Source organism: Prionailurus bengalensis, chromosome D1 (genome assembly GCF_016509475.1).
Source record: "Prionailurus bengalensis isolate Pbe53 chromosome D1, Fcat_Pben_1.1_paternal_pri, whole genome shotgun sequence".
NCBI classification, from domain to species: Eukaryota; Metazoa; Chordata; class Mammalia; order Carnivora; family Felidae; genus Prionailurus; species Prionailurus bengalensis.
The window spans coordinates 63744501-63769606 of NC_057346.1; the positions used below are offsets into that span (position 1 = coordinate 63744501).

The window sequence follows — 25106 nt, forward strand, 5'->3', positions numbered from 1 at the left end:
CAACACTCCCACACCTTACTAAAGGGTTAGAATGATTCAAGGGAATTACAATTTTGAGGCAAGGGGAAAAAAAATAAAAATTGTATGATTCATGTGTCTTTTCTTATAGTCCAAGGGAGGAGTCTGCCAGAACTTTAGGGGGTAAATTTTTAGGCACACACTGTCTTGGTTTGGGCTGCTGAAACAAAATAATCATAGACTGTGTATCTTAGAAAACAGAAATTTATTTCTCAGTTCTGGAGCATCTAAGATCAGCGTGCTACCTGGTTAGATTTGTGGTACGCAATCTTCCTGGCTTGCAGATGGCTGCCTTCTCACTGTGGGCTTACATAGCCTTTCCTTGGTTCCTGGCATGGGGAGAGAGAGGTCTCTCTGGCGTCTCTTCTTCTAAGGGCACTAATCCCATCATGAGGGCCTTGCTCTCAATAAGTTATTTTACTCTAATAATCTCCCAAGGAAGAATCTCTCACTATAATCTCTTTAATCCTGACTCCACCTTTATGGCAGCTTTACACTCTCCATTACTATCCTAGAAAACTCCATTCCTATACAGTCATCTTTTCTCTATCCCAGTTTACTTCTTGCCAGTTTATCTGGGATCTCTTGAGCATAGTGTCTGAATCTCATTGAATAATCATACTGCTTAAATGCCTGAGGAATTTGTCAAAGATCTTCTTTATTTATACACAATTTTGGCTTGAAAATCAAAGTTAATACATGATATGTAATACTGCTTAAAGGTGATTTTGGATTCATTAAACAAATACAAAAAGCACTCAGCAAATGTTAACTGAACATTGCAATTTTTGAGGATGCAGTGATTTGCGAGACAGGAACCATGCAGGGATTCTGTTTCCATCACCGTTTCAGCTTAATCATATTGGTCGGTCCTTCCAATTCTTAATGAGATTATTTTCCAGAGAACAAAAGGAAAATTGTGCTGTTCAAGAATACCTGTTTCGTTTATCCTTTATAATTTTTCTGTTCCAGGATTTCTTTTGGAGACATGGGTCATTTTACCTGAAACTGATAGTATTCTGGAAAACTTTTCGAGTAATAAAACAGCAGAGTCATTACTCCTATCTCCTAACTTTAAAGATTCCAGTCCTTTGACTATGGTTGCCTGTGCTGTTTGTTTTCACTGACTATGGAAGGGTTGATAGTGTGTCTTAAACAGAAGCCAATGGATGCCCTTATGTCCGACATAGATTTTCTTCTTTGTATCAGGATTCCTTTAGATCATCAGCTTTGAGAACCTAGTGTAAGTCATTGTTTTAGAAGGTGTAGGTTTGTAGAATGGCTATTTCTTTCCCCTCTCACATCCTTGATTAGCTTCAGAGTGATTGTCATTTTTATTCTGATCATGACCCTATGACTTAAACAGTATGAAAAGTTACTTATCACCTAATGTGGAGATAAGTATTTCCTTATACTTGAATGTATAAAAAGAATTGCTTATTAAAATATTAGAACCTAAAAAACTGTATAGTTTTTGATATTTTATTCTTAAAGGAATAGTTGACATTTTATTGTTAAAGAAATAGTTTTTTTTTAAATCATCAATGGCTTAATCAGATTTGACCTTATCCACAGCTTCGATTAAAATGGCCCTTTTTAGCTGGTCATAAATTATGTTAGCTGGTCATAAATTATGTTCCAAAAGCCAGTTTATTTCAGACTTGTATATAGCACCAAGCTTTGAATACCTAAGCTCTTGTGACCCCCCCCCCCTTTTTAACATATATAAGCAAGATGCCAGGAAAGAAGAGGGTGAGGATTAAATGAGAAGAACAGTTATTTGATTTCTGTTTTCTATATTTGCTTGATAACATTTCTTGAATTGATGCAGACTTTATTCTGGTAAAGTCTCTGTTTTATTCCTCTCCAGAACAGAATATGCCTAAATGTTGCTATGCTTGGGGATCGTGAATTTTCCATGAATGTTTTTCCATTTGAGGATTAGTAACTTTTTCTCACAGTTTCAGAGGATTAAAGAAAAAAAGGCTATTGGTAGCTTCCAGTCAATATTGTATGAAATATCCATATATTTATTCTATAGAAATTTGTAAATTTGTAGTAGTCTGCAATGATTTTGTTTTCCTCCTATGAAAATGACTTTCTCTGAGACTTTATATAACATTATATATTTCCAAATAAAAACATTCTGAATAATAGTTTAAAGTGTACAGTAGATATTTTAAATGGATTTTATTTGATTTTATCATATGTTCATATATTTTAGAAATATGTTTTTGAGCCAGAAGGAATTGAAGCAATGAAAAATGAAGTCTTTTCACAAGAAATCTTCAACTCTTGAAATGTTAATTGGTTGATTTTTAGATTTTTCATTTGAAAAAAGGTAATAATGAGGATTCTTACTGTGAGGAGGAGGTATTTTAGGATTGTCTGAGTATTGGGGTTCATTGAGTTTTACTGTTTTTTCAAGTCATCGAGCACATCCTGCTTTTTTATTTTGGCCCATAAATCAGGGATTTTACCTTTATTTATAAATTTTTTCTGATATTTTTCTTCTAGCTTTGATCTGAAGTGAGAGACAAACCATTTCCAGTATGGCTGGGTAGGTGAGTCTGGGGTGATGCTCCACTTGGCCAACTCCCCTCCTGCCTGTCGATAGTAGTTACGTGGGATTATCCAGCCATCTGTGAAAAGCAATAGAACATCACTTGCTACCAAATTAGTACAGCAATCAATGATAAAGTTGTCTGTGTTGCCATAATACTTTCCATTAACAGCGTGAGGACGGTGGAAGAGAGCACTGTGGTCTCCTTCATGTCCAGGGATTGTGTTTGTACAAATTGCTCCACAGCAGGGACACTGTTTCCAGCAGCCAGAGAGATGTTCAGAGAGCATTTTCTGAACTGCCAGAACCATTTCTTGTTCAGACATATTCAAATAGTTCTCTTCTACTCTCTTCATTGTGGGATCCAAAGCTTCACTCATAGCTTCTTTGAGAAACTCAATATCTTTTATCTCTTGGTGTTCAATGCTTATCAAGTCTTTTCTTGGAAAGATCACATTACTGCCCCAGGTGATCACAGAACAAATCCAACCACCCAGACACAGTGCTGCTTTTATCTTTGGCTATTACTGTGGATTTATGAATAGCTGAGAGGATGGCAGTCTTGATATCATCTAAAGTTGTTTTTAAAAAAGTCTTTATTTTTTCACTTCCTTTGTCTGAACAATATGTTTTAATATGGTTTTGAATGTAATTCCTAAAAAATGATTCTGAATTATGAAGGTAATCCCAGTAATTATCAAAATTTTCTTCTTCTGCCAGAGAGATGAGAATGTGTTTCTCCAGGTTAGACTTGTTTCCGTTGAATGCTGGGCAGGTAGCTCTCATGTCCCCAGCAATTTTGAGGACCATTTTTTCCCATATGGTGGTAGAGAGAGCAGGAGTGAGTTTGTGCCACAGAAAATCAACAAATGTTTTGACTGAAGTTGCTCCTTGACAAGATATCTTAAAACTCATGAAGAAATCCTCTTTCTTACTTTCCAGATAGTTTACAGGATCATTTGCTCTCTTGAATGCCCTGTGCATCTTCTTAAAAGTCTCTGATGCTTTTTGGAATAAACACAAAGATAAATCAATTTCATATTTACTTGTAAATGTGTATCTTCCCTCAGTGTTTGCAGATTTCACTTCCTCATCTATTATTCTCAGGATTTCATGGAAATAATTTGGATTGTAATCACGCTGTTGTGTCCAAATATCCTTAATAGTTTCAGTATATCTTGAAATAATGTGATCAGTAGTCTTATCTATGGACATTTTATCATAGCCCTCTAATGTCCTTGTAATTATGTAATATTTCATGTTCATTTTGACATGTTTGTCATACTTGATTTGAAACTTTTCTCCAGGATTTTCCTTCAGTGTGTCTACAATATTTCTCTCCTTTTTGAAATACTCCAAAAGGATGTTTTCAGAATCCACATCAATGTTAGGCTCTGTGACTGGAGAGAGAGTTGAGGACACAGCACAGACCCATTTTTCCCAAAGTTGATTGAACTTCTCATGTAGCTCTTCCTCACTCAATTCTGTGCCTTTGACAGTTAAAGCCAACCTTCGGCTTTTTTCTAATAATTCCCTTTTATAACCTGACATTTTGTTTTCCAGTTTTTCTTGACTTTTCTTAAAACTAATAAGTTCATCAGCTTTTTTTTGGCTTTCTAAAATAAGTGCCTCTGTAAGGATCATTAGCTTATTTTCAAAATTTTCTTTCCACTGAACCAGTATTTCACTATCTGGATCTTCATTAAAATACTTTTCAAGTTCTTGCTTGATGGCTTCATATTTTTCTGTGACTGGTGCCTTAAATGTGCTTATTCCGAATGTCTGGATTTTCCCATTCTGAATCTGGTTGATTAGCTGGTTCTGCAAACCCAGCACATGACTCCTCAGCTCCCAGGTCCAGTAGTTATACGTTGTTTCCAGTTTGCTCATGGCCATGACTTCTCGTGTGTTCCTGAAACTGAAAATAAAGTTCTCATTCACCAGGGCTCTCCACAAATCTTGGACTCGGAATTTTACATCTGATATCTTCATGATGCTTCCCCTAGATTCCTGTTTGGCTATCAGAAGAATTCTACTTTTCAGTTCCTGGACATTGTGGCTGTAGCGAGGATTGGGAGGGGCCATTGGAGGATTGCCATCCCAGAGGTGAGCAAAGTAGTAGACATGAGTATTGACATCAAACTTAATGACATCACTAAATCGGGTTACATCTGAATACTGTTCTTGTTCAGCTGCTTTTGCTGCCATTTCATCTAATCTCTGCTCTAGCTGCCTTCGTCCTTTCATAGTTTGGTCTTTAGCTGTAACTTCCCCCACATTCTGATGGACAAACAGGCAGCTTGGGGAGATTTTTACTTGTTTCATCCTCAGAAAGGCTTGGACAACTATTTGTAGAATATCTTGCATTTCTGATGGATTTTCCCCAAAAATGTTAATCAGAGTCAAGTTTCCAAGTCCAATAACAAAGGTTGCCAGCTCATTGTCACGATTCTGGGATTTGCTGCTGAGTTCTGGGGCCCGAAGTCCTTCTGTGTCCACAACAAGCACAAAGTCAAAGCCCAGTTCCTCTGTAAATGTCTCCTCCACCTTCAGGAGCTGCATGTAGGCGCCTCGGGTACACCTCCCAGCACCGACAGTGAACTGCAGCCCAAAAAGGGCATTCAGCAGGGTGGACTTCCCTGAGCTCTGCAGGCCAAGGATAGAGAGAACAAACAGTCGTTTGTCTCCAAGTTTCTCAGAGACCTTGTCAAAAATAGCTGCTACCCACTTTAGAGGCACATATGAAGCATCCCCATCCATCAGCTCAATGGGAAGACCAGATATCATTAGATCTACAGCAATCTGGGGAAGGGAGAGAAAAAGGTTATCTTTTGTGGAGAAAGTTTCTTCCAGAACTTCATAGATCTGGCCTATTTCTCTGAGAAGTTGTTCAATTCCCAAGGTGCAGTCAGTAATCTCTGTAGAAATAGCTTCTATCTCATTTTGCCAGTGTTTCAGGGAGGTGTTCTTTGGCGCTTTTTTCTTTTCTGTTTGTACCAGTGACCACAAAGCCTTTTTCTTTTCATTCAGTTTTTCCAAGTGTCCTGCAGTCAGGTTGTCCAAAGACACACTCAGCCATTGTAAGAAGTAGAGTTTGGTATGAGTTTCTGAATGGTTTTGGATAATTTCAAGGACAGATTGCATTAACTCATTGAGAGGAAAGGCTCTGGTTAATTGTTGCTGCCGTATTATTCGTTTTTCTGCCTCAATCTCACTCTTGTGTTGTTCAATGCTCCGGTTTCCCTTTTCTCTCAGATGATAGAGTTCTTTGTCCTTTTTACACCAAAGATGCCACAGGTGTCCCTGAAGGGGTAGTAAGTTTTCCTTCATCTGAGATATCTGCATTTCTCCTAATAGGGCCATGAGAACCTCTGCCTTTTCTTTGGCTTCCTTGCAGTCTCTCTGGTCTTCATCAATAAGGAATCCTTGCTTACGAGCAATCTGGGCACAGTCCTCTAAGCTAAAAGTAGTGTCAGAGAGCTCTAGCAAATGTCTGATTGTAGTTTTGAGCTCCTCTGTTAATTCTGCCTCATTTCTGTTCCTGATCCCAATTCTCACTTTTTGGCCAGAATTATTGGCTGTGGTTTTTTCTTTGTCATCAAGCAGACAGATCAAAGGTTTGGATAGCTCACACAGGCCACGGATAATTTTTCGGTTTTCTTGATTGCCATCAGAAGTTGCCATGAGGACTACAATGAGAGAAGAGATCTCCTGCAGGAAGGTGAGTTGCTTCTCATGTTCCTTGGCATCTCCATGCAGATTGGTGAAGGTCAGACAGTTGTCAAATCTGTCCTCATCTTCACCCCCAGGACAGAACCAGCAGATTTCCACTACACCCCCCATCAAGAGACAGTCTTTGCTACTCCCTCTGCAATGGCGATGAAAAAAGGTATCATGTTTACGTTTACTGAGAATACAGTTCATAATCTGAGATTTGGAAGCAGAGAAGCCATTTCCAACCCTAACAAAGGACACAATGGGGGTAGAGACACGACACATTTGCTGATTCTTGTAATTGTTCTTTGCTGAGTCTTTTGTTGATTTCCTTGCTTGCTGCCAGCTTCTCCTAATTTGACTGAGAGACCAAAGAGAGAATTCAATTTGAGAATTGCAAGGATTAGGTATAAGAAGAGGGAGGGCAAACTGGCAAATGGAAAGTTTGGCCAGAATATATTGTCTAGCAAAATCATCAGCACAGTGAAGAATTGCCATCTGAATATCCATAGGGTGAATATGGGGTCTGGAATTAGGATCTGAAGGATTAGTGGGACTATCATTGTCTTCAAAAAAATCATCATATGGATCAAAAACCTCATTTTTCTGTTTTGAGGCACTTAGATAGACTTGATTCTCTGTGTTTCCATCATCTTTGAAGACCAGATATCTCAGCCCATAATCCAACATCAGTAGCTTCTGCAGGAAGTAGAAGGGAAGCTCCCGTTCAGAGCTGGGCTGGGTGTTGTACACAGAAGTCTTGTAGATCAGATGGAAATGAGCTCTGCTCATCCTCTTTGGGTAGTAGTGTTCTAGGCCTAGACGCTGGAGCAATTCTAAGAAAGCTCCATTTTCTGTGGCCTCCCATTTGTTGTTTTCATTATCATGTGGTTCATGAGGCAGTTCCTTTTCATGGAAGATACTTTGCAAATGTTTTCTCACTTCATCCATTTGCAATGAAGGGGTGGTGGCTTCATAATTCCCATCAATGAGCAGACTCAAGTCTTTCTCTAGGTTTACCCAATCATGATCTGCTCCAGGTTTGGTGAGGACATCTGCAACTTCTTTAGTCAGTGATTGTCCCATGTACTGTCTTATAAATGTCAAACGTTGTGTTTTCTCCTTTGGAGAAACAGCTGTAACTCCAACAGTGGCTGTCAGACCTGTGAGCACCAGGAATGCCTGAGCCTTGTGGCTGCAAATATTTTTGAGCTCCTGGTATTTATCTTGGGCAGTTTGCATTTCATGCACTAGAAAGTCTAACTCATCACACCCCAGGAGATACCGAAAAGTCTTGTTTACCATGTGGTAACCTGCGCCAGTTGCAATGGAAAGTAGCAAGAGCTGTATGTCTGGCTGCTCTGTCTCTTGGAGGTAATTCAAGAAGCAGCGAAGAGACAGGCTGACCTCATACGTGGCCTTTCTTTGTGCTTCCTCCACTATTTCTGGGGACTCGGACTTAATCTTCACTTCCATGAAGTCATTTTTGTTTTTTTCAAAGATTTTAATTAATTCAGAAAATTGGGAGATTTTGATATACTCTTGCTCTGACTCTGACCTGAAGATCCACTGCATGATGGAATGAGCCTGAGGAAAGTTTGTCACGCTATAGATGTGAGGATCCAAAAGGCTGCGCAACTGAGATTTAATAAATTTTGTTTCATAAATGGAATACCTTTTGCAAAAGTTGACAGTGTTTACCAGAAAATTCTGCAGATCCCTATCTGTCAGGCATATGTGAATCCAAGTGTCATAACTTTTTAGTTTTTGACTCAACATTTGCATGAAACTTATCAGTTTTTTAAGCTGCTCTTCAGGGTCAGATACCTCCCAGGATTTCACATCCTCTAGGAAAACCCTGGCCTTCTTCATAACGCTCAGTAATTCTTCTCCACTCTGGATCTGGGTAGTGAGGCCAGTCAGAGCAGTGTAGCTGTCTTTCAGGCACATAGCTACCTGAAGAGGGTGTTTAAAATCACTTCTGTGGCTGGAGAGGATGATGTCCCAGACGGGCACCAGTTGAATTCCCCGGTCAATGACATACCAGGTTCGATTACTAGCAACTAGGCCGGCTTTCCACTGGAAAAGGTCATTTGCTTCTGGTGGGCCACCTGTCTGCGCTGAAGATAATTGGATTTTGGTTTGGAGATTTTGGGAGCTTGTGCTCTGAGAGTCTTCTTTTGAATGAGAGTCTGTCACAGCCACGTCTGTAGCAACTTGAATTCCAAAGCCACTGTAGCTGCCCCTTATGTAAATATCCAGGGCCTTGGCTGACTGCTGTTTCACTTCTGCCAGCTGTTCACTTTGGAAACCCTCTGAAATGGCTTTCCACCAGTAGATTCCTCCCAAGTGCAGAGGGCCCTGGTTAGCATGAGAGCCAAACCTGTGGAAGAAGGCTTCACTCCTGGACTTTAGCAAAGGAGTCTGTCTGAGCCTGCAGACTGACCCAGAAGGTCTTCAATGCATTTTAATTCCTGGAGAGCAGCCTTGGATAACTGGAGCTGATCAGTGGGAAAGTGGCAGGAAGCCAGCGGGATGTAGCTGAACCTTGGTTGAGCAAAAATAAGAGTGCTCAGAATGTGATTGTTGGGTTTTCTTAGATTCTGAATGTATGCTGTGATGTACACTAGCTTTCAGGCTAAATCCCCAACCTTCACCTTTGGCTGAGGCAGTTGCACTGAAGCCCAGCTTCTCTATCGTCTGGGTGAATGTGGATTCTGCTTGAGAAGATGTAAATTCTCTTGTTTCCATCCGTGTGCCCTGCTCAGGGCCAAAGAGTGAGAAGTTCTTTGGGACACTGAGTAGCTCCTCTCTCTTCTCTATCAAACCCCTTTCATCGCTAGTTTTGTAAATTCCCTGCAGAGCCAACCCTCCAGATGCCCATCTCACCAGATCTCCATCTGGGAGGTTCTGCCTGTGAGACAATGTCCCCTCCATGAGGTTGAGTTGTTTCTGAATGTTTTCCATGACTTCTTGTAGGGACTTTTGGGGAGGTGGCCAGTATTCTTCAGGGAATCCCGATTGCCTGCCTCAGCTCTGCCTGTTTTTTCCTCACTGCTTCTTCCTCTTGCTGCCTCCCTTCTGACAGCAAGTCTCTTAGCTCTTGCAGTGTCTGCTCTGCATGCTTCTGCATTTTCTTTATCATCTCCAGCCGAGGCTCCTGTAACTCTGAAAGACTATTTGAGTGTGACATGTTAAGAAGCATCTCCAGGGCTTTTTTCTCCCAGGAATGTCGTGCTTGAGATTTCAGCTTCTGGAGGTCTTTTTCTTCCAGGTGTTGTAAGGCCTGGGCACAAGTCACACCCAGGTGTTCCTGCAACTTGGGCAACCAGTACTCGAGTGCCAGTCCTACTTCTGTCAACATCTCCTGGAGATCATGTGTTCTTTTGCCTCTGAGCAGGGGCTCATCAGGGGTGGACTTCGCTGTGGCCATGGCTGTGGGAAGAAAAGACACTCAGTTAGCCTGTGTTATGACCTTAGAAGTCACATAGCCAAAGGGTGAATGTACTAAAGATGCAAGTCTCCAAGGCTTTCTCATTTCCTCCTTTCATTGTTCCAATGAATATATTTTGTTAAAACAACTTCTTCTTCTTCTTCTTCTTCTTCTTCTTCTTCTTCTTCTTCTTCTTCTTCTTCTTCTTCCTTTGGCAAGACATCCTTGTGGGTGTTCTCAACATGGATTGCCTTTTAGTTACCAGGGTGAGTTGCACCTTGAAGCCTGGCTTTTGGCATTTCCTATTACACAGAATTGATTGCATGGAGAGCATTAAGCTGAGGGTTGGAGTTTGGAAACATGCATGAGTTTGATAGCCTGATGTTTGTTTTAAAACCAAGAGTGGCCGAAAAAAAAAAAAAGAAAATAAAAAGAAAAAAAGATGGAATCTTGCCATTTGCAATGATGTGGAATGAGTTAGAGTATTATGCTAAGCGAAATAAGTTAGAGAAGGACAAATACCATATGATTTCATTCATATGGGAATTTAAGAAACCAAACAGATGGACGTAGGGGGAAAAAAAGACAGGCAAACCACCAAACAGACTCTTAACTACAGAGAACAAACAGAATTACTGGAGGGGAGGTGGGTAGAGGGAAGGGTTAAATGGGTGATGGAGATTAAGGAGACCACTTGCTGTGATGAGCACTGGGTGTTGTATGTAAGTGATGAATCACTAAATTCTATACCTGAAACTAATATTACACTGTATCTTAACTAACTTGAATTTAAATAAAAACTTGAAAACAAAAAGAAAAAAATTAAAACAAATTATTCAATAGCAAACAAAAAACAAGAGTGGCACCACCAATTATATTTCCTCTCTTAAGTTTCTATCAAACCTGTGTTGAGTGGTTTCTTTCCTGTCTTTCTGTCACTTCTTCTTAGGCCATTTTATGATATTTATTTACTGTCCTGTCATTTAACTCACTTGCGGATATCAGCATCATGGTGGTATAAGATGTTCCTCTTTTTTGGCTCCCTTTTAAAACAACTTATTAGACATCCATCTATGAACAAAAGTGCCTCAGTGGGAGTTGTGAGATACAGCACCATAGGCCAAGGGACATGGGAGTAGTCTCATCCTCCTGTGAATTCAGTAATAGGCAGAAGACCTCAGTATGGGCCATGGAACCAGCAAAACCAGCAAGTCTGCCCCAGCCCCCTGGCCACATTCAGAAAAAAACCTGGAGTGTGCTGTCCTGGGCAGATACACACAGATGAAAGAATTTGCAGAAATCCAGCCCTCTTGATGGGAGATTCCTGCACAAATTTGCTGACATTGGTGGACTGGAACTGTCCATTGGCAGTGACCTCTCCAGTGGGGCTAAAGGATAGTAGATTGCCTATCTACTCCCAATTGTGTGGGACATGGCTGGAGAAATCCATTTTTGGGTATTCATCCCAGAGTATCAAGTCAGGACTGGGAGAAGGGAGAAGAGATTGGGAAAGAAGAGTATCAAAGGACTTTAAAGGGACATGGTCCCTGTTGATTACACTCAAGATTTCAGTAGGAAGTCCCCCCCCCATGAGCCTCTTGGGAGAACCTCACCCAAGGATCTCCCCACCAGGTGCACGGGCACCCTCAATGACCAAGTGCTAAGCTGACAAATACACCCCACCTCCCATTGTGGCTGACTTTCTGTGCATGCTCCTGAGTTCAGTGGTGAGAGCTAGTCTGTTAGAGTGCTGTTAGCAAAACAGATCAGGATTTGTGAGGAAGAGAGAAACCATACAGTTGAGCCATAGCACCACCTTCTGGAAAACAAAAGAGAAGTTTCCAGTAGCCAATCTGCTGAACTGTAACAACCAGACAAGACCTAAAAGGTTAAGAATTCTGCCACAAGAGAGAGCAAGAATAATGGAGCAGTTGTATCCATACAAAGGTAGAGAAAACCCCAGATATAATAGTACCAATACACAGAATACTCTGACTGAAGGGAACTAGTAAAGATTTAAGGAGGCGTCTTCCAACTTCGGATGCAAAGCAGCAAAACTACAAGGACATGAAAAATGTCATTAACATGTCATTAACAAAAGATAATAATTCTCAATAACTTAGTTCAGAGGCATGGAATTTTGTGACCTTCCTCATAAAGAATTTGAAATACCTGTTTTGAAGAAAATCAGTGAGCTACAAAAACTCAGAAAGACTATTTAAGGAAATCAGGGGGAGATATGTAAATAAAATGACACCAATCGCTTCTCGGCCTTTTGGCTAAGATCAAGTGTAGTAAATGAAATGACACCAAAGATACTAGATCATAAAAAAGAAACAAGCAGAAATTCTGGAGCTGAACAATTTTTATCTTATTTTATTATAATTTTTTAAATAAAATATTGTGTTTATTTGAAAAATGATATAGGGGTGCCTGGGTGGCGCAGTCGGTTAAGCATCCGACTTCAGCCAGGTCACGATCTCGCGGTCCGTGAGTTCGAGCCCTGCGTCAGGCTCTGGGCTGATGGCTCGGAGCCTGGAGCCTGTTTCCGATTCTGTGTTTCCCTCTCTCTCTGCCCCTCCCCCGTTCATGCTCTGTCTCTCTCTGTCCCAAAAATAAATAAAAAACGTTGAAAAAAAATAAAGAAAAATGATATAATTGTTTATATAGAAAAGCCAAAAGAATCTACAAATTACTGAAATTAATAAAGTTATAAGCTGTAATTTATAAGATTAAGAAACAGATGAGTAATAAACATTCAATATTATTTTTATTTATTTTCCCCTCAATTTTATTTTTAAAATTTTTATTTAAATTTCAGTTAATATACAGTGTAATATTAGTTTCAGATGTACAATTTAGTGATTCAACACTTACATACATCACCTGGTGCTCGTCCCAACAAGTGACTACTTAATCCCCATCAACTATTTAACCCATCCCCACACCCATCTCCTCTGATGGCCATCAGTTTGTTCTCTATAATTAAGAATCTGTTTCTTTGTTTGCCTCTCTCCTTTTTGCTCTATGCTCCTTTGTTTTGTTTCTTAAATTCCACATATGAATGAAATCATATGGTATTTGTCTTTCTCTGACTTATTTTACTTAGCATTATACTCTCTAGTTACATCACCATCCTTGCAATTGGCAAGATTTCATTCGTTTTTATGCTTGAGTAATATTCCGTTGTATATATATATACCACATTTTCTTTATCCATTTGTCAGTCAATGGACATTTGAGCTCCTTTCATAATTTGGCTGTTGTAGATAATGCTGCGATACACATAGGGGTGCTTTTATCCCTTTGAATTAGCATTTTGTATCTTTTGTGTAAATACCTAGTGCAATTGCTAGATCATAGGATAGTTCTATTTTTACCTTTTTGAGGAAACTCCGTACTGTTCTCCAGAGTGGCTGTACCATTCGCATTTCTACGGATAGTACAAGAGGGTTCCCCTTTCTCCACATCCTTGTCAATACTTGTTATTTCTTGTGTTTTTGATTTTAGCCATTCTGACAGGTATGAGGTGGTATCTCATTGTGGTTTTGATTTGTATTTCCCTGATGATGAGTTATGTTGAGCATCTTTTCATGTGTCTGTTGGCTGTCTGTGTGTCTTCTTTGGAAAAATGTCTTCATGTCTTCTGCCCATTTTTAAATTTGGTTATTCATTTTTAAAATATTGTTTTATTTTTTAGAGTGATCTGCACCCAACATGGAGCTCAAGCTCACAACCCCGAGATCAAGCATCACAGGCTCTACCGACTGATACAGCCATGCGACCCTAAATTTGATTATTCATTTGTTGAGTGTTGAGTTTTATAGGTTCTTCATATATTTTGGATACTAACCCTTTATCAGATAAATCATTTGCAAACATATCTTCCCCCATTCCGAAGGTTGTCTTTTAGATTTATTTCCTTTGCTGTGCAGAAGCTTTTTATCTTAGTGAAGTCTCAATAGTTTATTTTTGCTTTTGTTTCCCTTGCCTAAGGAGACATATCTAGTAGGAAGTTGCTATGGCCAATGTCAAAGAGATTACTGCCTGTGTTCTCCTTTAGGATTTGAATGGTTTCATGTGTCACATCAGGGTGTTTCATCCATTTTGAATTTATTTTTGTGTATGGTGTAAGAAAGTGGTCCAATTTCATTCTTTTGCAAGTTGCTGTCCAGTTTTCCCAACACCACTTGTTGAAGAGACTGTCCTTTTCCCATTGGCTATTCTTTCCTGCTTTGTCGAAGATTAATTGACTATAGAGTGTGGGTTCATTTCTGAGTGTTCTATTCTGTTCTATTGGCCTATGTGTCTATTTTGGTACCAGTCTTGAAAACTGCATTTTGTAATATGACTTGAGGTCTGAAATTGTGATGCCTCCAGCCTTGCTTTTCTTTTTCAAGGTTGCTTTGGCCATTCAGAGTCTTTCATGGTTCCATACAAATTGTAGGATTGTTTGTTCTAGCTCTTTGAAAAATGCTAGTGGTATTTTGATAGGGGTTGCATTAAATGTGTACATTGCTTTGGGTAACACAGACATTTTAACAGTATTTGTTCTTTCAATCCATATGAACATGGAACGGTTTTCCATATCTTTGTGACCTCTTCAGTTTCTTTCATCAGTGTATCTTACAGTTTTCAAAGTACAGATCTTTTACCTCTTTAGTTAGGTTTATTCCTAGGTATCTTATGGTTTATGGTGCAGTTGTAAATAGGGTTGATTCCTTAATTTCTCTTTCTGCTGCCTCATTATTGGTGTATAGAAATGCAACAGATTTCTTTACACTGATTTTGTCGTCTGCAAGTTAATTGAATTCATGTATCAATTCTAGTAACTTTTTGGTGGGGTCTTTCAGGTTTTCTGTATAGAGTATCATGCCATCTGCAAACAGTGAAAGTTTTACTTCTTCCTTGCCAGTTTTGATGTTTTTGATTTTATTTTCTGATTGCTGAGGCTGGGAATTCCAGTACTGTGTTGAATGAAAGTGGTGACAGTTGATATCCCTGTCTTGTTCCTGATGGTAGGAAAAAGCTCTCAGTTTTTCCCAATTAAGGATGATATTAGCTGAGGGTTTTTCATGTATGGACTTTACTATGTTGAGGTATGCTTCTTCTAACCCTACTTTGTTGACAGTTTTTATCATGAATGGATGTTGCATTTTGTCAAATGCTTTTTCTGCATCTATTGGAAGGACCATGTGGTTCTTGTCATTTTTTGAATTAACATGGTGTATCACATTGATTGATTTGTGAATGTTGAACTACTCTTGCAATCCAGGAATAAGTCCCAGTTGATCATGGTGAATGATTCGTTTAATGTACTGTTGGATTTGTTTTGCTAGTATTTTATTGACAGTGTTCGCATCCATGTTCATCAAGGATATTGGCCTGGTGTCTTTCTTAGTGGAGTCTTTATCTGGTTTCGGTATGGTATGATTTCAGTCTTTTTGTATGTGTTGAGGCCTGATTTGTGACCTAGTATGTGATGTATTCTGGAGAAGGTCCTGTGTGCACTTGAAAAGAATGTGTATTCTGCTGTTTGAAGATAGAATGTTCTGAATATATCTGTTAAGTCCTTCTGGTCCAGTGTGTCATTCAAAGCCATTGTTTCCTTAGTGTTTTTCTGCTTAGATGATATATCCATCGATGTAAGTGGGGTGTTAAAGTCCCCTACTATTGTATTATTGTCAATGAGTTTCTTTATGTGTATTATTAATTTTTTGATGTATTTGTGTGCTTCATGTTGGGGGCATAAACATTCTATTGTTATACCTTCTTGTTGAATTGTTTTCTTAGTCATAATAAAGTGCCTTTCTTTATCTCTTGTTATAGTCTTTGTTTTAAAACTAGTTTTCCTTATATAAGTAAGTATTGCTACTCTGACTTTTTTTTTTTTTTGACATCCATTTGTGTTATGAATGTTTCTTCATCCCTTTACTTACAAGCTGCAGGTGTCTTTAGGTCTAAAATGAGTCTCTTGTAGGCAGTGTATAGAGGAGTCTTCCTTATTATTTATTTATTTATTTATTTATTTATTTATTTCCATTTTGACATCCTATATCTTTTGATTAGAGAGTTTAGTCCATTTTCATTTAGAGTAATTATTGATAGATATGCAATTAGTGCAGTTTTATTACTTGCTTTGTAATTGTTTCTGGGTATTTTCTCTGTTCCTTTGCTGTCTTTGTCAGTTTTGGTCTCTCCTTTGCACTAAAGAGTCCTTTTTAATATTTCTTGTAGGGCTGGTTTAGGGGTCATGAACTCCTTTAGTGTTTGTTGGTCTGGGAAACTCTTTATCTCTTCTTCTGTTTTGATGATAGTGTTGCTGGATAGTGTATTCTTGGCTGAAGATTTTTACCATTCAGCACTTTGAATATATCATACCACTACCTTTTGGCTTGTTAAGTTTCTGTTGAGAAATCTGCAGCTAGCCTTATGGATTTCCCCTTGTGAATTAAAGGCTTCTTTTGTCTTGCTGCGTTTGGGATTTTTTCTTTATCACTCTATTTTTCAAATTTAATTACAATATGTCTTGATGTTGGCCAGTTTTGTTGATTTTAAGGAGTTCCCTGTGTCTCCTGGATGTGGATGTCTGTTTCCTTACCCCGATTAGGAAAATGTTTGCTCCTTGGTCAGAATGTGGCGAGTTTTAACTAGGTGGGGTCTGGTCTGCTTGTTAAATGAGACCTGATACTACTTCCACTAGAACTGAGACCCTGCAGAACTCTGTGGTTAGGAGATGTGTTGGTAGGGGTTTCTGCTGGTCTTCTGGGGTAGGGACCCACTGTGCTGGGACTGAGTCAAGCTTGATTGAGAAGGGCAGTCCTGCCAGACCACAGTTGTGTGGGACTAGATGTAAGCTAGTTAGGCAGCTAGTGTCAGTGCTGGGCTGCTACCCAGGGTAGCTTTTTGTTTATGCTGAGGGGTGGGGAAGGGAAATTGTTCCAGCCAGTTTCTTTGTCCTCTTAGAGGCTTCTCCATGAATGCTGCCTCTTAGGGAAGCACTCTGAGAAGAAGGAATAATTCCCCGTGTGCATTTTTCAAATCACTGTTTCCACACTGTGTGCCCCTATGTTGTTTACCTGCCTTCTCTCCAGGAGCAGGACAGTGCCCTCTGAGCTCTAGCCCAGCCTGATAACTTTTAAAATTTCAGGCTTTAGGGAGTAGCATGGACAGGGGTTTGTACTAGTCTTCTTGGGGAGGGGCCTGCTGCACTGGGACTGAGGCAAGCTTGACCAAGAAAGTCAGTCATGCCAGAGCACAGGTGTTTGGGGCTTGGTGTAAGAAAGTTAGGCCCCAGTGTCTGTGCTGTGCTGCCAGCAGGTGGCTCTGTGCTTATGCTGAGGGGTGGAGGAGGGAAATGGTGCCAGCCATCTCCTTTGTCCCTGTAGAGGCTTCTTCATGAATGTTGCCTTTAGGGATGTGCCCCAAGGAGAGAAAATAATCTCCCTCCTTGTGTGCCCCAAGCATTCTTCAGGTCACTGTTTCCAGGCCATTTCCCCTAGGTTGTTTGCCTGACCTTTCTTCAGGAGCAGGGCAGTGCCCTCAGGGTTCTATCCCAGTCCAGCCTGCTGACCTTTAAAACTTCAGGCTTTAAGACTCACTGGTTGCAAGAATGTATACAAAGCAGCCCCTGTCATTTTCTCACCCTATGGCTTTGTGGAAATCTTGTCTTTTTGTGTTCCCTTGTGTGTTCTGACCTCTCTCACCCTTCTCCACAACCATGGCTCCCTACTCTCCACAGCACCTGTGATCCTTTTCTCCCCTGAACCACGTCTCCACACTCCCTACCTTCTTTGATGTGGCTTCTTCTCCCCCTTTAGATATGGAGTTTGTTCTCTCAACCTTCAGATTGGTTTCTTGGGTATTTAGAATAATTTGATAGTTACCTAGTTGTATTCCTGGGATGAGACAAGCCTAAGGTCCTCCTACTGTGCCACCATCCTCTTCTAGGTGATTTTTTTAAAAAATATGAATTGACTCCCTTTTGATTGGCCGAAGACATGGAGGCAATTGCCTGTTCTTTCACAATGGCGCTTGCCCATCTCTCAGGACCAACTGACCCATGTTCAATTGCTGTTGACATGGAACCTTTCTCCACTTCAGCCTTCAAAGTTTTTTTTTTAAGTTTTTAAAAAATTTATTTATTTTGAAAGAGAGGGAGAGAGCATGCTTACATGTGCATACATGAGAGCAGGGGAGGGGCAGAGAGAGAGAGAATTACAAGCAGGCTCCATACTGTCAGCTCAGAGCCCAACATGGGGCTTGATCCCACGAACCATGAAATCATGACCTGAGCTGAGATCAAGAGCTGGAAGCTCAACCAATGAGTCATGCAGGTGCCCCCACCCCTCAAAGTTCTCATTTGAATATTTGCTACTATCACCAAGATCTGCACCAGTGACAGCTCCACCTGGGCCCATGCCCAAGGCTTCAAGTCTCACCACAGTGGCCTTCCTACTCATTGTGGCATAGTGGCTGTGGTGGCCTTGGGGGGAACCCATGTTCTCTGCCCCCCACTTGCTTCCATCCTTCTTGCATGCATCACCAAATGCCAGCCATGGTTGTGGATGGGCCTATCACTCCCAACATTTTCAGGGCTAGGTCATTCAGCAAGTGGGAGTTTACATACTTCTTAGTGGGTTTCAACTTCCATTGACATCATCCTGTTTATATCAACCAATATCTTTTCTGGGGTCTAATGAAGTTTGGCATTGGGTACCTTAACCAAGCATTTGATTCATCTTGTAGCACTACTTCTGCTTACCAAAAGTAGCCCACTAGGCACTTGCATTCCACTCCTGGCTCCATGCTAGCAAGGCAGGCTTCTTAGCCATTTGAAGTTTGAGAATAGGTTGAAATAGTTGTGGTTGAAGACCCTAGTCATTCACTTTACTAGATAAAACTTGTAGGTTTGTTTGTGAGCATGCCAGCTATCCTGAGGGAAACTTTGGAGGAAACCAGTTACTAAATGGTTCGATTAGTCTTTTGCCCCTATACACAGGTCAGATAACCAATTTGTACATCAGGACCTTTACAGACCTTCACCAAGTTTCCTTTGGCTTCACCATTCCAAGACATAGTTCACCATCTTTCAGGTCCTAATACGTGTGCTCGTGCTTTACTTCCCTGGTGGATGAGATGGTCTGGTGATACACCCTCAGCAGACTAGAGAGTAGAGCTGAGGAGCTTAATGAATGAAATGGAAAATGCAATAGAGAGCATGTACACAATAGTAGATAGAACAAGTGAAAGACAGAATAAGTGAGTTAGGGGACAAGAAAATTAAATAACCCAATTAGTGGAGATTAAAGAAAAAAGATTGAGAAAAGAGTGAAATCTGCATGATGCATAGGATTTTATAAAAAGAAAAAAAATCAGAATAATAAGGATTCCAGAAGGAGAAGAGGGAAAGTTGCAGAAAGTTTATTTACATGAATAATAGCCAAGAACTTCCCACACCTGAGGAGAGAATTGGAAATCCAAGTTTATGAAGCCAAGAGATCACTCTATTATCTCAGTGCAAAAGACCTCCAAGACACATTATAATGAAACTGTCAAAAATCAAGATAAAGAGAAACTCCTAAAATCCAGTGAAAAAATGATGGTAGTCTACAAAGGAACCCCCATTAGGCTATTAGTGCATTTCTCAGAAGAAACCCTACTGGCCAGGAGAGACTGGAATGACCTATGTGAAGTGCTGGAAGAAAAAAATTGTTAATCAAGAATACTCTAAGTGGCCCCCAAAATAAGAGTTATGGACCAGATGGCTTCCCAGGGAAATCCTACCAGACATTTAAAGAACAGTTTAATACCTATTCTTCTCAAAGTGTTCCAAAAAATAGAAATGGAAGGAAAGCTTCCAAACTCATTCTGTGAAGCCAGCCTTACCTTGATTCCAAAACCAAAGACCTCACTAAAAAAGAGAAATACAGGCCAAATCCCTGATGAACCTGGATGCAAAAATCCTCATCAAGATACTAGCAGATTGAATTCAACAGTGCATTAAAAGAATTCTTCACCATGATTAAGTGGGATTTACTCTGGGATGCAGGACTGGTTCAATATTTGCAAATTAACATGATACACATAAATAAAAGAAAGGATAAGAACCGTATGATCCTTTCAATAGATGCAGAAAAAGCATTTGACAAAAATACAGCATCCTTTCTTGGTAAAAATCCTCAAGAAATTCGGGATAGAAGGATCATACCTCGAGATCATAAAGGCCATATACAAAAGACCCACAGCTAATATCATCTTCAATGGGGAAAAACTGAGCTTTCCTCCTAAGGTCAGGAATGTCCACTCTCACCACTGTTGTTTAACGTAGTACTAGAAGTCCTAGCCTCAGCAATGAGACAACAAAAAGAAATAAAAGGCATCCAAATTGGCAAGGAAGAAGTCAAAGTTTCACTCTTCTCAAATGACATACTCTGTGTGGAAAACCCAAAAGACTCCATCAAAAAACTGCTGGAGCTGATACATGAATTCAGCTAGTGGCAGAACATAAAATCAAAATACAGAAATTGGTTACATTTCTATATGCCAATAATGAAGCAGCAGAAAGAGAAGTTAAGGATTCAATCCTATTTACAGTTGCACCAAAACCCATTAAATACCTAGGAATAAACGTAATCAGAGAGGTAAGAGATCTGTACACTGAAAACTATAGAAAGCATATGAAAGAACTTGAAGAAGACACAAAGAAGTGGAAAAACATTCCATGCTCTTGCAGTAGGAGAAGAACAAATATTGTTAAAATGTATATATTACCCAAAGCAATGTACGCATTCAATGCAATCCCTATAAGAACAACACCAGCATTCTTCACAGGACTAGAACAAACAATTCTGAACTTTGTATGGAACCAGAAAAGACCCTCATTAGCCAAAGTAATGTCAAAAAAGAAAACCAAAGCTGGAGGCATTACAGTTCCAGACTTCAAGCTGTAATCATCAAGAGTGGCAGTATGGTATTGGCCCAAAAATAGACACGTAGAACAGTGGAGCAAAATAGAGAACCCAGAAATGGACCCACAAATGTATGGCCAACTAATCTTCAACAGAGCGGGAAAGAATATCCAGTGGAAAAGTCTCTTCGGCAAATGGTGCTGGGAAAACTGGACAGCACCATGCAGAAGAATGAAACAGGATCACTTTCTTATACCATGCACAAAAATAAACTCAAAATGGATGAAAGACCTAAATATGAGATAGGAAACCACCAAAATCTTAGAGGAGAAAACAGGCAGCAACCTCTTTGACCTCAGCTGCAGCAACTTCTTACTAGACATGTCTCTGGAGGCAAGAGAAAGAAAAGGAAAAATGAACTATCGGAACCTCATCAAGACACAGACTTCTGTATAACGAAGGAAACAATCAACAAAACTAAAAGGCAACCAATGGAATGGGAGAAAATACTTGCAAATGACATATCAGATAAAGGGTTAGTATTCAAAATCTATAAAGAACTTGTCAAACTGAACACCCAAAAAACAAATGATCTAGTGGAGAAATGGGCAGAAGAAATGAATAGACACTTTGCCAAAGAAGACATCCAAATGGCTAACAGACGCATGCAAAGATGCTCAACATCACTCATCATCAGGGACATACAAATTAAGACTACAATGAGATACCACCTCACACCTGCCAGAATGGCTAGATTAGCAACTCAGGAAACAACAGATGTTGGCGAGGATGTGGAGAAAAGGGAACACTTTTACACTATTGGTGGGAATGCAAACTGGTGCAGCCACTCTGGAAAACATTATGGAGCTTCCTCAAAAAATTCAAAGTGGAACTACCTTACAACCAAGTGATTGCACTGCTAGGTATTTATCAAAAGGATACAAATGTGCTGATTTGAAGGGACACATGTTTATAGCAGTGCTATCAATTATAGCAAATTATGGAAAGAGTCCAAATGTCCATCAACTGATGAATGGGTAAAGAAGATGTGAGAGATATATATATGTATATCACACATATATATGTGTGTGTGTGTGTGTGTGTATGTATGTACATATATATATACATATATACACACACAGACAATGGAATTTTCCTTGACGATCAAAAAGAATGAAATCTTGTCATCTGTGACATCATGCATGGAATTAGAGTGTATTATGTTGATCAAAATAAGTCAGAGAAAGACAAATATTGTATGATTTCCCTCATATGTAGAATTTAAGAAACAAAACAGATGAACATAGGGGAAGGGAAGGAAATATAAGATAAAAACAGAGAGGGAGGCAAACCATAAGTGAGTCTTAAATGCAGAGAACAAACTGAGGGTTGCTGGAAGGGAGATGGGGGGGGGAATGGGCTAAGTGGGTGATGGGCATTAAGCAGGGCACTAGTTGGGTTGTGCTCTAGGTGTTCTATGTAAGAGAGGAATCATTGGGTTCTACTTCTGAAACCAATACTACACTGTATGTTAACTAACTTTAATTTAAATAAATAAATTAAAAAAAAAGAATGCTTGGGGCACCTAGTGGCTCAAAGTTGAGTGTCCAACTTTGGCTCAGGTCATGATCTCATGGTTCATGAGATCGATCCCCATATCAGGCTCACTGCTGTCAGCCTGTCAGCACAGAGCCTGCTTCAGATCTTCTGTCTCCCTCTTTCTGTCTCTCCCCCACTTGTGGTCTTCCAAGAAATAAATAAATATTAAAAATATTAAAAAAATAAAAAGGAATACTCTATCTGGCAGTTATCCTTTCTATATGAAGGAGAAATAAAGGCTTTCCCAGGCAAACAGCAATGAGGGATTTCATCACCACTAGCCCTGCCTTGCAAGAAATACTGAAAGGAGTTCCTCAAGCTGAAACAAAATGCTAATTAGTGGCATGAAAACTTATAAAAAATACAACATACTGGTAAAGATAAATATTTAGAAAACTCTAATTCTCTAACATAATGTGTTTACCACTGAATGCTGTAAGAGTTAAAGGAATATTAAAAATAGCTATAGCTATTATAATAATATATAATATAAATAGAGGTAAATTATGGTATTAAAAATGTAAAAGGAGGAAGCAAAAGGGGGGACCCTTTGTAGGCAATGAAAACTAAATTGCAACCAACATAAAAGACTTTTATTTATGAGATGTATAAGCCTCATGATAACCACAAATCAGAAACATAGGGTAGATTCGCAAAAGATTAAAGGGGAAACAGAGTATATCACCACAGAAAACAACAAATTTACAACGTACTCGGAAACAGAAGGAAAAAGAAACAATAGAAATATAAGGCAAACAGAAAGCAATTAATAAGATGGCAGTAGTAGATCCTTACATATCAGTAACATTCCTAATGTAAATGCATTGAACTCACCAATCAAAAGGCACAGAATGGCTAGATGGATTAAAAAAACAAGACCTAACTATATGATGCCTACAAGAGATTCACTTCAGCTTTAAGGAGACACATAGGTTCAAAGTGAAGAGATGGAAAAAGATACTCCATGCAAGTGGAAACCAAAAGAACGTGGAGGTACCTTTACTAATATCAGACAAAATAGACTTTAAACAAAAAATGGTAACAAGAGACAAAGAAGGTCAATATATAATGATAAAAGTGTCTGTTCATCAAGAATATATAACAGTCATAAAAAGATAAGCACCCAACCTCAGAGCACCTAAATATATTAAGCCAATACTAACATATCTGAAGGCAGAAATAGACAATAATGCAATAATAATGGGACATCAGTACCCCACTTTCAGCAGTGGGTAGATTATCCAGACAGAAAATCCACCAGGAAACAGTGGGTTTGAAATACACATTAGACCAAATGGACCAAACAAACATTTACAGAACATTCTATGCAACATCAGCAGAACATACTCCTTTCAAGAGCACATGGAACAGGATACATCATATGATAGGACACAAAACAAGTCTTGGGAAATTTAAAATTAAAATTATATCCAGTATCTTTTCTGACCACAATGGTATGGTACTAGAAATCAATAAGAGGAGAGTTGGAAATTTCCATATATGGAAATCAACCAACCCACTCCTGAACAACTGATGAGTCAAAGAAAAATTGAAAGGGAAATAGAGAAATATCTCAAAACGAATCGAAGAGGAAACACAACATACCATAACCTATAGAATGCTTCAAAAGTAGTTATGAGAGGGAGGTTTATAGATATAAATAGGTATATTAAGGAAATATAAAAATCTTAAATAAAAACCCTGCCCTTACCCCTCAAGGACTAGAAAAAGAATAAACAAAGCCCCAAATTAGTAGAAGCAGGGAAATAACAAGATCAGAGTGGAAATAAATGAAATAGCAGAAAAATAGTAGAAGAATCAATCAAATGAACAGCTGGTTTTATGAAAAAGTCAAAATCGACAAGCCTTTAGTTAAACTAAGAAAAAAAGACTCAAGTAAATAAAATCAGAAATAAAAAAGGAGTCATTAAACCAACACCACAGTAATGCAAAGAATGATTCTGGCTCAGGTCATGATCTCATAGTTCATGAGATCAAGCCCTGTGTTTTGCTCCATTCAGTCAGTGCAGAGCCTACTTAAATTTCTCTCTCCCTCTTTTTCTGCCCCTCCCCCACTCGTTTGTTTTCTCTCTCTCTCTCAAGATAAATAAATAGGGTTGCCTGAGTGGCTCAGCTGATTAAGTATCCAGCTCTTGACTTTGGCTCAGGTCATGATCTTATGGTTAGTGGGTTCAAGCCCCACATCGGGCTCTGTAGTGGTATTATGGAGTCTGCTTGGGATTTTCTCTCTCTTTCTCTCTCTGTCTCTCTGTCCCTGCCCTGCTTGTGTGCTCTGTCTCTCTTTCTCTCTCTCTCTCTCAGAAAAAAAAAAACAAAAAACCTTAAACATAAATAAATAAATAAACTTGAAAAAGTAAAAAAAAAAATCAGGCTGGGCAAAAGAAGCCATCAACAAAATAATACATAATGTATTATTCCATATATATATATTACATAATGTATTATGCATAAATATAAATATAAAAATATATAAAAATATATAAAATATATATATATATCGAAATAATTTATAGTAACTAAAATCAGTGGTTTCCTAGCGGTGGGACAGAGGGAGGGATGGACTGCAAAGGAGCACTGAGAATCTTTTAGGAGGATGAAAATGTTTTGTGCATTGATTGTAGGAATGGTTTCAAGGTTTCAGTGGTTTCAAGTTGGTAAAATTCATCAAAATATGGAAGGATGCATTTTATTGTGTACAAATTATTTCTCAATAAAGTTGACATAAAAAATTTCTGTCCTCTAAATCCTGCTCATACTCATCTCTGCTTCGGTCTTGATTTTTATATCTGGAGTGTACAATATCTTGAGTATCTTACATTCATGGTTGCTTTGCTTTGGACCAGAAAAC

The 25106-nt window shown here is 39.2% G+C and overlaps 2 pseudogenes; one reads left to right on the forward strand and one right to left on the reverse strand.

Moving 5' to 3' along the window:
- Positions 1 to 204: 204 nt before the first annotated feature.
- Positions 205 to 9728, reverse strand: LOC122483506 (annotated as a pseudogene).
- Positions 9729 to 11987: 2259 nt separating this feature from the next.
- On the forward strand, positions 11988 to 12195 carry LOC122484621 (annotated as a pseudogene).
- Positions 12196 to 25106: the final 12911 nt, after the last annotated feature.